The sequence below is a fragment of the Leptidea sinapis genome, chromosome 22, assembly GCF_905404315.1.
Source record: "Leptidea sinapis chromosome 22, ilLepSina1.1, whole genome shotgun sequence".
NCBI lineage: Eukaryota > Metazoa > Arthropoda > Insecta > Lepidoptera > Pieridae > Leptidea > Leptidea sinapis.
This window is the reverse complement of record NC_066286.1, coordinates 3,737,226-3,752,185: the sequence shown is the minus strand read 5'-3', so window position 1 is coordinate 3,752,185 and position 14,960 is coordinate 3,737,226. Positions and strand designations below refer to the sequence as shown.

The following is a 14,960-nucleotide window of genomic DNA, read 5'->3' as shown; positions in this document are numbered from 1 at the left end:
ATTCATCATATAAATGTTTGTACCTAGCGGGATTTGAACCCGGGACCGTTAGCTCAGTAGGTAGGATGACATCGGTCACATCGTCAGGTCGTCGATTTAGGAGGCTTGACATTGACATGACACTTATGTGCGAAAAAACTATTCTCTTGCAGTATCGATCGTTCACGATATATGTTGGCAGATGAGTCGAGATTGCATCCCAGAGGCTATATAAACACTTTCACTGAGAGGTCTCGCGAGTCTCGTGTGTACGCTGAACGCACTCCGACCCATCGAGCCGCGTTGTGTGTTAGTGTGTGTGACAGTTCGCTGTCGTGTTTATTTTACTACTAGGTGAGTTATTCTACAAAAATTTTGAAGAAACTCCTCTGAAATCTTTTTGGACTTCAAAGTAGGTTAAATTTTTCAGGGACTTTTTATTTGTAATAAAGAAATATTTAAACCTGTATTTTTTCTAATGTAAAGATATTTTACTAAATTAAAGCTTCGTTATCTCTGGGGCAAGAAAAACATCGATTCATTTCACTTTAATTGAAATATATTATATTAAAACATAATATAGTAAGGAGTCTCTATCGCCAGCGGTATGACGACAAAAATTTTCATACATAAGACATCAACGCGTTTGTATTGGTGTTTCTTCTAATAATCTTGATATCTACTTTATACAAATAATATATATATATATATTCATTTTCTGCATAGAATATTTACTATAACAGTTTTAATTAATATATTTTTAAATTTATAAAATTTCAAACAGACTATAAAAATAAAACGAAAAACTTTTAAATTTCTTTACACATTTGTAGGAACCGCTTGGATATTAAACAATAACAATAAAATGACGTGATGATTAAATTTAAGATGTTAAAAATATTATCTTTAATTTAATAAATATTGATAAGTTAATATTATTTTATAAGCATCAATATATCTAGGGCATAATTTAATAGAGCTGTAAGTTATTAAGATATATTAATAAGGGGAAAAGTACTTAAATATATATATATATGATACAAATTTAAATATCTTTTTTAAATAACGTTAAATTATATAAAGGAATTTAATACAAATGGTTTATGTAGTTCGTGTCTGAAATTTTTGGTTTTATTATGATCGCTGAAGACTGATATCGTAAAGAAATCAAAAACGTTAATTGTCAAAAATCGTAATACAATTGGACGTAATCCCAGAAAAACGTTCAAAACCATGATGATTATATCAAAATTGAGTTAAGAACACAAAACTGGTTACGTGATCCATATTAAAGGACTGACAAAAAATGGCAGCCCTACTGTCACTCTTTAAATGACATCATGACTTAGTAACCCAACCCACATGTATGGAATATACTAATATTTAATAAAATTTAAACACGAATTCCTTAATACGAGATTTTTGTGGCTTGGAACGTTTTTCAGGAACTACGTCCAATTATGATTTCCATTTTTCTATCAAAAAATCTCACTAAGTTTACAGTAATACTAATAAGAAGTTTGAAAATTATGGTACTACTCAATACCCATACATTTATCATTATAATTAATTAAATTACTTTTAATAATAAATACTATTTCATAATATCTATACGTGTATATTACCAGTGCGTAATCTGAAGTTTAATATGTAATCTCGAAGCTCATATAATATTCAACTTGCGATGTATTTACTCGTCGGCAAGCAAAGGTCAACCGCGCATCTGTTTTAACCGCATTTATTGAAATAGCACGATGTTAGGTCGTTATATTAGATTATTTATTACAAATACTTTTATAAGCTTTTATACGACTTTGAATTGTGTATAATATATTTATTGAAATACTGATCTGATGTGTTCATAGGGATCAGAATAAAATATAGTGACCTTAGACATTTTTATCATTGAGACTGTGACACCTGTGAAAGCGTCGAAAAAAAAATTTGACGGTTAACCTCTATTTTGAGCAATATCACACACAAATCGCGAGTGTAAGACGTAGCTTATCACGCACACTAAAATAATAAGCCTGGCCTATTTTTATTGGTTCTCTAGCAGCAAGAGGCTCTAGATCTATCTAGACGTATAAATTATCTATGTCCTGGTGAAAATGCTACAGTAATGTAGCACATCTCACATCACTGTCGTAGGCAGGTTAACAAATTTCGTCGTGATCATTATCGTATGTTAAGTGACTCTCAAACAAGTAGTTGTCATTGGACTCAGCGCGTCATGTCAAAAATTACAAATAAATGACGATATTTTCTGACTGAAATAATCTTATATACCTACTTTTACTTTATCGTATACTATTTTCTATAATTTTTACTACTAAAACTGTTTTTGATTGTTTATGTACTGCCCCAGATGAACATAGACATAGATTTGGAAGTGTTCATATACTGCCCAGATGAACATAGAAATGTATTAAGAAATATTCATTTACTGCCCCAGATGAGCATAAAAATCGGATTTGAAGTGTTCATGTACTGCCCTGATAAACAAAGAAATTGATTTTGAAATATTCATTAATGTATGTTGTTTATGTATTGTCCCGGTGAACGAGGTGCACGAGGAATGTTCTGTGAAAAATTGGAGGTTGTAATTATAGGCAAATATGAAGATTCCTTCCTAAATCGTAGGATGATGGATGCAGTGAGATGTAATAGGGAACGTATCGCATTACGCTCCGCTTTTAGCCATTTTGTGTTGCGTTATGACTTTGATCATATTGACAATGTTTATCACATTGAGATTGTTGATTTCACCGTTCTGTCACTTACTTACTTAGAAGAACATTAAAACAAAAAAAAAATAAGCTTTATTGTTAAAATAATGAATATATAGTAAAACTTCAAACAAGTGATTATCATAGCAGAAATGCTTAATATACTAAGGTTAATATGAAAGTAAATCAATAGGTAGTAGATATGGGACAGTTAATCCAAGTATTTAAAAATAGAACAATTATTTTAATGTTAATAATAATTATAACAATATTAAAACGCAAATGTTTTAACTTTACTTTATTTTAGTCTTACGTCTTATTAACTGAACCGAGTATCATAAAATTGCTCAAACATTCTCAAAGGCTACAGAAATTGATAAGGGGTATAATTTTTCCCTAAATTTTCAGGTCTGATTTGATAATAAAAACAATCTTAAATTGATCTCGGAATATTTAGGTTTAAACTAAACGATCGGTTAATATTACTCCAAATAACATAGATGTTTGTTTCCAAATATACAGAAAAGAAAATTACATGATGTGGTTGTTATAATGTTTTTTATTTGTCAATTATGATTAATTAATAATTATTTTAACTTTTACATACGAATGGTACACTCTCGCCCTATAACCAAGGTCATTGGCATGAATTACCGTCTCAAGATACTAAGTGTTGTACGAAATTTAAAGCAGACAAAGTCACAGGCAAAACAGAGTAATCAATCATATAAGTAGTTAGCCATTAACCTTAACTCTAACATTGAAGGGCAAATTTTGGGATAAAGGTTAATGTGGGCCATAAAATAATTTTGAATGTAAGAAATTTCAATATTAGTGAAGCTTGAATCACGATTAGTTTAAGATAAACCAATCCGTGGCCTGTGTGCCCTTTGCATGAAGGCTTTAACTAAATACCTTAGCTTATGCAGCTAACGATCATTTAAGATGATACAGTCATTAGGTTGTTTAATGTTTAACTTTAAAGATTTTTGTTAAGTGTTTTGCATACATTCAATGGTATCATTTGATAAAAATTATAAAAGGCATAAAAGGTATCTATTTTCTCAAAATTGATTCCTGTAGAATTAATTTTGATGTCATTTCGAACACTTCACCGCTTTGAAAACAAATGGTGTTCTGAGAGAGAAGATGCGGGCAAGAAACTCTGCCAGCATTATTTTTTGCGCTCTTTAATAAAAAAAAACAATATACTTTCAATAATATAAAATACTTTTGATGTCATTAGTTAAATTTACTAGCTGGTGACCGGTGCGCTTCACGTCACCTGAATAAATGCATATCTACAAAATTTCATGTCAAAATTAAAATACCTTTTTTGTGAATTTCGAAATTTCTAGAAATTCAATCTTTACTACAATTATTTGGTTGTTTCCTTTTCCTATAAAATAATTAGTAGGGTCACGAATCGAAATAAAAACTATCCTATGGTGAAACTGCAGTCTGCACAATTTAATTAAAATAGGTTCAGTACCTTAGAAGTTCATCGTCAAATAACGTGATATGAAATACTAATATCGAGTAATCTATATAGTCATATTATTACTATATAGTCACAAGTAGGTACTGGCAGCGGTGTCTTTTTCAGCCGTGATATATAAATGGGCAAGCATTATTATGTAGGCTAAGTTGTTACATGATTTAAAAGATGGACTGGGAGTTTCTTATCAGTTCTTCTCCTCGTGTCAAATGCCCCATTCCGAACTGATATATGTTCCTGAATTGTTGCAAGTGTTGTTGCAATATTATGTTATGTTAATGTCACTAAGACCTAAGGTTAATAAATATATTTCTATATCTATTAGGAATTGAAGCATGTTCGTTGCTGTCATAAAATTGCTTGATTTTCGTTCAGTGGCAAAGTTTAACCGTTGTTTGTACAGAGACCAAAGATATTTGCATTTGATAAACAGAAGCGTAAGTCTTGTAATATGTTAATATTTGCAGTTTCGATTTCAGGTCAGAGTATTGAAATGTAATGTCAAGTGTTCAATATGTCGAATTACTTCATTACACTCGGATTATATTTATCAATGATCATCTATATAGCTCAGTGGTTAGTAACCCTGCCTACTGAGATAAAGGTCCGGGGTTGTAATTCCGGTAGGTGTAAATATTTATATGATGAACATGGATGTTTGTTTCCGAGTTATGGATGTTTATATGTATTTATGTATGTGTAAGTATGTATTTTGTATTTAATATATCGTTGTCTTGCACCCATCGTACAGACAATATGTTGTTTTACAATATAATTAATTGTGTAAGAGTGCATCAATGTTATAATTAATTTTATATCTATAAAAGACCCCAGAGAGATCTCTCTGGGGTCGGTCCCTCGTGTCTGAGGATCGAAGTCATAATTATGGTTGCATCTTGAGCGGACGATCTGCCTCCACCAGATTCTGTCCAGCACGTCTCTCTTTTGTTCTGTCCAATGTGCACAATTTGGATGATGAGTCTTTAATTTGGTCAGTCCATCTTGTTAGAGCACGGCCGCGATCTGTTCGCTTCGGTATTTACAACCACAATTTATTTATACTGTGTGTCGCTTCATGTGGCCAAAATGTAAAATAATACATTGTCTGAATATCAGTAATTTAGTTCAAGTCAATTAATACAAAATAGGGCTTATAATTTCAAAACCAACCTAAAATCAAAATTAATTTTAACGCTAAATCAATAGTATCAGAGCTAAATTAATGCTTAGTATTTTATATATTTTATCACGTGTAAGATAATTAAAATTCTTAAATTATAGGAAATCAAATTTAAATTGTTTTGTCACAAAGTTAATTTAAATATGATACTTTAACAACATCATTAAGATCCGGTTCGCTATAGGCCTTGCTTGAGCATAATATAGTGTATTTATTATGGTAACGTAATAATATTATGTAGAGGATGAGAACACTATTATAAATAAACAATATCAAATATATAATCGTTAGTTAGGCTGAGTAAAATATTGAATTACGTCTTAAGCAACTTCTACAATAACATCATTGTCTATGGTTATAAAGTGCCAACCTTTGTACAGGTATTGGCAAGAAGTCAAATATTTTTTTCTAGTTATGAGCCAAAAAGACACGGAACCGATATTATCATTGTAGGTTAACTGATTCCTTCGCTGTGTTATATGTGTCACAACTTTATAATTCAGAATGATCAGACAACTAGACAATTTCAGGCAAATTTTTTTTTAAATCTATTTCATTTAAAGTTAAAATTAATTTTTATGTCGCTTAGCATATTAATAGTCTGAATAAAAGGCTCATTTATGTTGATATACACAAAGTATATCATTAACTATAAATTGATATGAACATTGTAGCAAATTTACGGCCTTACAAATAAACTTGGCATAAAGTTATAACTAAGCATAAGCCAAGAATATGTAAAATGTTTACAAATAGACATTTTACTTACGAATGGATTGGTCGGACGTATAACGTTTCCCGCGTTTATTTGCAAGGCAGCTTGTCATTCGGAAAACTTCAGAATTATCATTGTAGTGACGGTGATGTCAACAATATTGTAAACATTTTGCATTTTCTTTGTTTATCATCAACTTAAAAATACCAAGTTTATTTGTAAGGCCGTTAGAGTTTAAAAGTTTAATTTCAACTATTTAAACAATATAATTCAGAAGGTTGACGTTACTGGCAGGAGATATCCTGGGACTCCTCTCAGTATGGGCGGGGGGACACCACAAGGAACACCACGAATTATATAAAATTTACTGTACCAAATGTTAATGTATGTAAATGTTTGCGAGTGTTTTGTTAAAGAGGTTATAAAACTGGTGGAATCTGCTATATTTCTTGGTATTACTCTGGATTCCAAATTACAATGGGGCCCCCATATTGAAGGATTGGTGAACAGACTTAGTTCTGCAGCATACGCGGTTTAAAAGATTAGACAATTAACTGACATATATACGGCGCGACTTGTATACTTTAGTTACTTCCATAGTATTATGTCCTATTGTATGTTGCTGTGGGGCAGTGCTGCCGATAATAATACAATATTTGTGCTACAGAAGAGGGTTATTCGCGCTATTTATAACCTAGGTCCTAAATAATCATTGAGAGCTAAATTAAAAGAAATTTCCATTTTGACTGTTGCTTCTCCATATAATATTGATAATGTTGTCTGTACATAGGCACATAACCATAATGTTAACACCAGGAACAAACTTATAACTACTACTCGACTAAGTCGCGTAGTAAATCTTTTCTAGAGCGTTGTATATGCTTTTACAACAAGATCCCAGATAATGTTCAAAAGAAATGTACTTAATACGAAATTCAAACGAATTATTAAAAAACGATTGTGTGGTAAAGGATACTATAACATAAATGACTTTCTTAATGATACCATAGAATGGAGCGACCGCCCACAGGCTATTAAAAAAATAATTTTATTATTCGAACTTACTTTATAACCTTATTTTATAAAAAACTAAGCCCGCTGAGTTTGTTGAATGGATGGTAGTTTTTTTTGAGTTTCAAGAAGTGGTGTCACATCCTATTTTGAATAAAAATATTTGAATTTGAATATATATTGGTCACAAAACAAAACAGGCAAAGGTCAAATATTAAGACATCGTTTATTTGTGCTTTATTTTATTATAGCACCGCGGGGCTAAATAACACTATATTCTGAGCCACAAATAACATATTATATTAGCAGTGATCCTAATCTTAAATATAAAACAGTAATAAATATATGCTAATTAATGGTTTTAACATTGTATTATCTTTTAAAGTTACCTATTGTAAATAGTTTCTCAAAATAAAAAAATAAAAAATATGAATTTGCGTCATTATAAATTCCAACTTTATAATTTAAAATCAAATGAAGTCAAAGTCACTTTATTCGTGTTAGTCAAGAACAAGTCACTTATGAATTTCAAATGTTTTCTTTTCTTTTTACATTTATAACCACTTCGGAAAAGGTTGAGCTTTAGTGAGAAGAAACTCATTGGCACTCTTTTTGTAAAAACTTACAAATGCATTGTTTTATGCATCATTTGTATTACAATGTATGTATGTAAGTGAAACACTTAATTCCTTTCTTTCGTTCTGTCTCTTGTTATTATTAGATATTAGAATTTTAAATCTCTTTTGTTTTGCCAGTGGGAGGCTTGGTACAAGGTGCCAGGCAAATTTTTTCTGCCCTCAAGCAGTAATATGCAAGCTTAGAAAATTTATACGTCTTGATAGATTTTGACACGTCGAAAATATAAAACAAAGTGACATACGTATCGCGAGTGTAAGACCTGGATATAAGCCTGGCCTGTTGTCATCTGTTGTCTAGCTGCAGGAGGCTCTATCTACACGTGTAAATTACTAAAGTGTGCAAGTTTTATTGTGTTTTGGGTTGAAGGAATACAGAGAGTGTACTGTATAACATCGTCTCAAAGTGATAAGCGCGATTATGACGCCGCTCAAAGTTTTGGGTTCTTTAAGAATAGTGAGCGGCTCTGCATTGTAATGGGCAGGGCGTATCACTTATGCTCAGGTGAACGTCTTAATCATCTCGTTCTTTTTCTCATAAAAAATTCAAAACTTAATTGAACCGATTTAAGGCGAGTTGGCCTTGCATATGATGATAGGAAAAAATTGTTGAAAACACATTGTTAAGGCAGCAATACACGCACTTTTGAAAATTCAGCCATCTTGTTAATGCGGTCTACTCGTAAGATATGTCTCAATACGGTTCGTTTACATACAGGTGGCAAAGGTCAAATCAAATTCAAATTGCGGAAATCCATTAATAATCAATGCTATGAGTACTAAACTAGACTATTAACAGTCATATTTTAATTGGTAATTCGTAAAATGGTTACGTTATACAAAAAAATAGCGGTGAACTGATAGTTGTTCTAAATTCAGAAAAACGCACGCACACTCAAACTGACGTATCGCGAGTGTAAGTTGTAGCTCTCATGCGCATTAAAGACTGTTCTTATGTGTTTCCTCACAACAAGAGGTTCCACCTAGATATATAAATTATCTAAGTTTAAAACAAGCTTAGAATACATCTTATAGACTGTTTGAATTGCCCTTGTCTATCTGCGGCCCGACCCCACAATATATCTCGGACATATGGTATATGAAAGTAACTGTGATACACTAGTGTAGCTATTACAACATCTGTCAGCTGCCATTTTTTTTTATTGCAAACAAGTATTTTATATTTAGCCGCCATTGTAGCTTTAAGTATAAGGTGATGTCTTATGTTAGGGTTTGGAACCCAGAGAAAATGAAATGTTGTAATAATGCAAATCCTTTGACAGTGATTGATTGTTATAACTTTTAAGCAATAAACAATAAAATATAATTAAAAAATACAGCTAATTTACGTCAGCTATAAACTGCCGTATTACTTAACACGTTTAAGTATTGCCCAATACAAGATATTGTCTCATCACTCATATATTTTATAACTTGATGAAGTTATGCCTTATGATCAACAACAGATTGCCTATTCATTCACAAGATAGACTTATTTATTATTTTATTATATGAGAGTAATAAAAAGTTTGGTTACTTTTATAGTTTGTAAATTATTTACTTTACTTTAATTGGTACACACATTCGAGGTACAACAAAAACGAAGAAGAAAACCAAAAGCTTAGTAAAAGACAGACTGAACCTACACTAAGGTGTGTACACAGCGGGATAGACAGAAATATATTATATTTAAAATATTAATAAAACTAAGGGAAGCTAGATAAAACTGATAAGATTTATATAAAAATATATTAAATATATTAACTACACGGCCATATTATTTGTGGACCTCGCTGGATCATGAAGCCCCATCTGAAATGAAGTAATTTAAAACTTAGAAAACTAAGTGAAATAAAACTTTTATGTGAACAAAAATAAATATATAGTCCGACTTACTAAGTTGACTTTACACTACCACGAAAGTGGTGATCGGTATCTACGCGAGTGAAACCGTGGGGCATTGCTAGTTAATAATGATATGAGTATATTCTTTAGTGATCCTTATTTTGTACACCGTAACAAAGCGACGATGTGACGTCATCGCCTTCAGGTCCAGACATAATACGTAACTGGGTAATATTTAATAATAATAATATTGACACACTTTTACACAAATTATCTTGCCCCAAATTAGGCATAGCCTGTGCTATGGTTTGCAAGACAACGATGTATTAAATATAATATACTTACTTAAACATACATTATTACATATAAACATCCATGAATCAGAAACTAACATTCATATTCACCGTATAAATGATTGCACCTACCGAGATTCGAACCCGGGACCTCAAGCTCAGTAGGTAAGGTCGCTAAACATTCGGTTACTATACTACTACCCTAATTTAATAAGAAATAAAAATAATAACTGATGGATTTCTCGTGTATTCTTGTGCCATATTTGTGTCGTATTCCGTCTTCAGCTCCAATTTTAACATGAGAAGGAAGCTGAGTTTGACGCAAGTCGTGTTCTACATAATAAAAATATATTACCTTCCCCGTGTCCCAGCCACTATCGCTATACCAAGCCCTTAGTTTTTATTATCTAACTTAAAGTACCGTTTATAATTATTTAATTTATTACTAGTATTAAACCTTAACAACATGCAATGAGGACATGTTATTACATTGATTACGTTAAACCAAACATAATATTATTTTCAAAGCATCTCAATGAAACAAAGTCTAGTGATTCATTGAATTAATTTTATGAACCAACTTGACTTTGAATCACTTTGTTTATTTGTAAAATAAATTACTAAAATACGATGTTGAAAAGACAAATCGCTTTATTATTATAATTGTAAATTAATTATTCAACATTATTCTGCTTAATATACAAAATGCTTATTGGTGTTTCGTAAATATCAAGAAATTATAAAATATGTGCTTCTTTATACTTTATAATCAATGTCTATAGTTCTTGTGATTAAGAATTATGTTAATGTTGGAAAATTAAAAAAAAAACATTATCACCTTATACTTACAATAGACTAGCGTATTGACCACCTGACAGCCCGATAATGTGTGACCAAGATTGATGTGTTAATGTGCGACGAACCTGTAATAGGGAATAATATACAAAATACTAAGGTGCTGTCTGACAGTTTACGAGATGTCAATCAATATTACGGTTACAGTCAAAATAATCGTCTATTTCACTGGATATTTCATAGATTAGTGTATGTATCACTTTCTCACATGATGTTGGATGAGATAGCATGTATTATATTAGTCGACTATTAAGAAAAATATTTTTCTTTTTGACATTCATAAGTGTCATTTCCGTGACCTACGTGAATAAACTTATTTTGATTTGATTTATTGTACCTTAAGACTCCACTTAGTGTGCTCTGTAGGGAGTGTATATAAAGAGTATCGGACGGCTCCAGAAGATCCATTTCCGAGGAACTTTATTACTCCAGCGCTAATTTACTTAATAGTCACACAAGCGTCGTTAATTTTATTTTCGATGGATACACAAACAGTACACCTGTCGGGTTATGAGCACACGTATTATTGACTGTGTCGGTGCAGGTTTGATTTTTTTTTATGGAATAGGAGGACAAACGAGCGTACGGGTCACCTGGTGTTAAGTGATCACCGCCGCCCACACTCTCTTGCAACACCAGAGGAATCACAAGAGCGTTGCCGGCCTTTAAGGAAGGTGTACGCGCTTTTTTTGAAGGTACCCATGTCGTATCGTCCCGGAAACACCGCACAAGGAAGCTCATTCCGCTCAAACCGCACTGTGGAGGACCGCCACACATCCAGATGGTGGGGATGATATCGTAACTTGTGGCGTGTCGTGCGATGGTGAAATTCGGCGGCAGGAATCAGGTTGAACAGCTCTTCAGAACACTCCCCGTGATAAATGCGGTAGAAGACACACAATAAAGCGACGTCTCTACGCAACGCCAAGTGATCCAGCCGTTCACAGAGCGCTAGGTCCCCGACAATTCGAGCTGCTCGGCGTTGCACGCGGTCAAATGGATCGAGCTGATACTGGGGTGCGCCAGACCAGAGATCACAGCAATACTCCATGTGTGGCCGGACCTGCGCTTATTATTACCTTGATTACAGCTTATATCATTTATACGTCTAGATAGAGCCTCTCGCTGCCAGGAAACAGATGAAAACAGGCCAGGTTTATCACTTTAGTGTGCATTACAAGCTGCTTCTTACACTCGCGCTTTGTATGACACTTTATTGTGTTGTTGTATTGCTCAAAATAGAGGATAACTGTCAACCTCAATTTTTTTCGAGGTTTAACAGCTGTCACAGACTATCTAGGCGTATAAATGATATAAGGATTACTGCATCGTCCTCAGATAAAAATATTAAAGGATTATTAAAGCATATATTTATTTCCAAAGGTTAGGGGAAATAATTTTAAGTTAAATATTGTTTATACTGAATGTTGATAGATAGTAAATGGAGTTATTACATCATATGTTACGTTAAATTACAACCATATACTTACGAGTATAATATGTTACAAACATACTTGTAATAGTTGTTGTGATATTAAAATGTGGAAAGCATTTTATTTGAATTTGATTTTAAAATTTTACAAAAAAAAATGAGATGAGCAAGTCGTTTACCTGATGTAAGTGAAACGCCCTGCCATTACGACGCAGTGCCGCTCAGGATTCTTGACAAACCCTTGGTTGGCTCATCACTTTGAGACATAACATGTTAACTCTTACTATCCCAGTTATTTCACCAGCTACAGAAACGCTTGTACGTTATTGTCTGACCTTACCGCTGAGTCACTACGAGAAGTCTGCAAACGTCCATGGAGTGTTCTGAACTTTTTTAATGGTAGAGGAGGACAAACGAGCATACGTGTCAGGAATCACAGGAGTGTTGAAGGCCTTTTAAAAAGTGTACGAGCTTTTTCGAAAGTACCCGTGTCGTATTGTCGTGGAAACATCGCACAAGGAAGCTCATTCCACAGCTCTGTTGTACGTGGAATAAATATTATCCTTGTTCCGTGTTCCTTGATAACAGCACTGTGGAGGGTGCCATACATCCATTTTTATTTATTTATTCAGAAACCCAACAATCACACACTAATACATCAATTACATACAAAAATAAAAATAAAATTATCTAAGTGTACAGATAACTCACAGGGTTACACATCTTTCACTATCTGTTACCTTCCCCACCATACTATACAACTTGGATTAGTTAAATATTATGTTAGTAAAATTACAGTTTATCTAAATATTATATTAAAATTAAGTCAGCATTTACTTCTTATAAATTTTAAATGTTATAAATGTTGTAAACCCATCTGCACCAATGTCCAAGTCTGGTATTTTATTTAGGTACTCATTATACTCTCTTGCCATTCGCTTGATTGGAGAATTATTACCCAAGTTTGTATTTACTTTCATTAGTGCAAAAAATGGACGTTGGCTTCTAGGGGCACTTTGAGGTGCACAGTTTGTGGGTTGATATAGTAATTTGTGGCGTGTCATGCGGAGATGGAATTCTACGTTAGGAATCAGGTAAAATAGCTCTTCGGAACACTCCCGTGATAAATGCAGTAGAAGACACACAATGAAGCGACGTCTCTACGCAATGCCAAGTGATCCAGCCGTTCATTTTTCTATAAAAAATTCAAGTTATAGCACTGGAAGCCATTTAATTGCAAGCATAAACTTGCCGCATTGTATTGAATGTTTGTGACATCAAAGGTATCATTATCCGAAACGGTTACAAATGACCGCTCTCCGGTACGTACTAATAAATCAAAACGATATTGCATCTGTCGTGTATGTATGTATGTATGTGTACTTACGAATGTCAGGGGTCGGTTCAGAGCGAAAGCGTTGTTACGTGTCGGTTACGTAAACGTCGTAGTTACATTGATTACAAAGAAATAGACGGGTCAGTGGGTAAAGATTCATCTGCGTGAGTTTGTTAACCTCGCGTTAATATTGCGGTTTCGACAGTTTTGTGAATAATGGATTTCTAGCGGTTTATTCATAAATATAATTTACTTTACAATAATAATTTCATATCAATGTAAATGGTTTATAAAGTTTGGCATCATAATGACGGCCATTTTGTTTTTTTTCAAAGTGGCGACGTATGACCCGTCAAATTTGAATTGATTGAGGATAGTAAGTCTTTTGTGGAGCGATGTATATTACTTTACAACAAGATCCCAGAAAATTTTCAAACAAAAGTATTACGTTATTCAAAAGAATCGCTAAAAATCGTTTGTGTGGTTACTATAACATAAATGACTATCGTAATGATACCACATATTGGGAATGGAACGACCGCCCTCAGGCTATATATATATATATATATATATATATATATATATATATATTTAATTGTACAATATTACTTTGTAAACATATTTTTTGATGACAAAAAAAGGCCGCTGAGTTTGTTGCGCCCATTCTTCTCAGGTCTAAGGCATTCATTTTGGAGTGGGTGGTAGTTTTTTTTTTATTTCAATAAGCGATGTCACATCCTATTTTGAATAAAAATATTTAAATTTGAAAAAAAATTAATTTGACACTTAAACAAAAAAAACTATATTCGGTTATTTCATCCTATAAAGTGTCACATTATACAAAAGTAAAAAAGATCATGATAATGGTTTTAAGGAAAAAACCGATTATGCAAAGCAAAATAAAAATTGCAATGTTCTGCTAAATTTGTTTAACAACCAGTCTGCAAACATATCTTGAACATACAGTGCTAACTATATTAACGCTATTGAAATCATGTCTCATTGAACTTCTTTAAACATTGCATCAGTGTCAATTCTAAATTACTGTCGTAATAGTTTGTTATTTTTAAGTGATATCCCTCAGGATTCGAACCAGCGACCACTCGGGTTCCTTCCGATGCGGTCTTCCCAACTGAGTCAACGTCCGAGTGACACATCGATCGTAAATCTTGGTGTGTCTTGTTCAACTCTCGGGTTGTGGCAGTTGAAAACCTCAACAATTACATATTAGTAAATTGACTTGTATGTCGCTCGTTCAAATCTAAACAATTTGTTATTTCAAAGTGATATCCCTCACTTCTGGGTTTTAATATATAAATTTAATTTGTACGGTGAGAGACGCGCGGGTTCAAGTCAAAAATTGTTACAAATTAAATTTGTATTTTGCGTAATGGCTGCTTAAGAGCCTGCAAGTCGTTATAATTGAATCACTGGACATACTCTCTTGTATCA

The 14,960-nt window shown here is 32.8% G+C and overlaps 1 protein-coding gene across 1 annotated transcript in view; it reads left to right on the top strand.

Moving 5' to 3' along the window:
• The first annotated feature begins 251 nt into the window (after positions 1–251).
• The window catches only part of LOC126970765 (mucin-1), a 69,276-nt gene continuing 54,567 nt past the window's right edge, over positions 252–14,960 (top strand). Inside the window, exon 1 of the mRNA XM_050816838.1 lies at positions 252–333. The gene's annotated coding sequence lies outside the window, so the exon portion shown is untranslated. The remainder of the gene's footprint in view (positions 334–14,960) is intronic.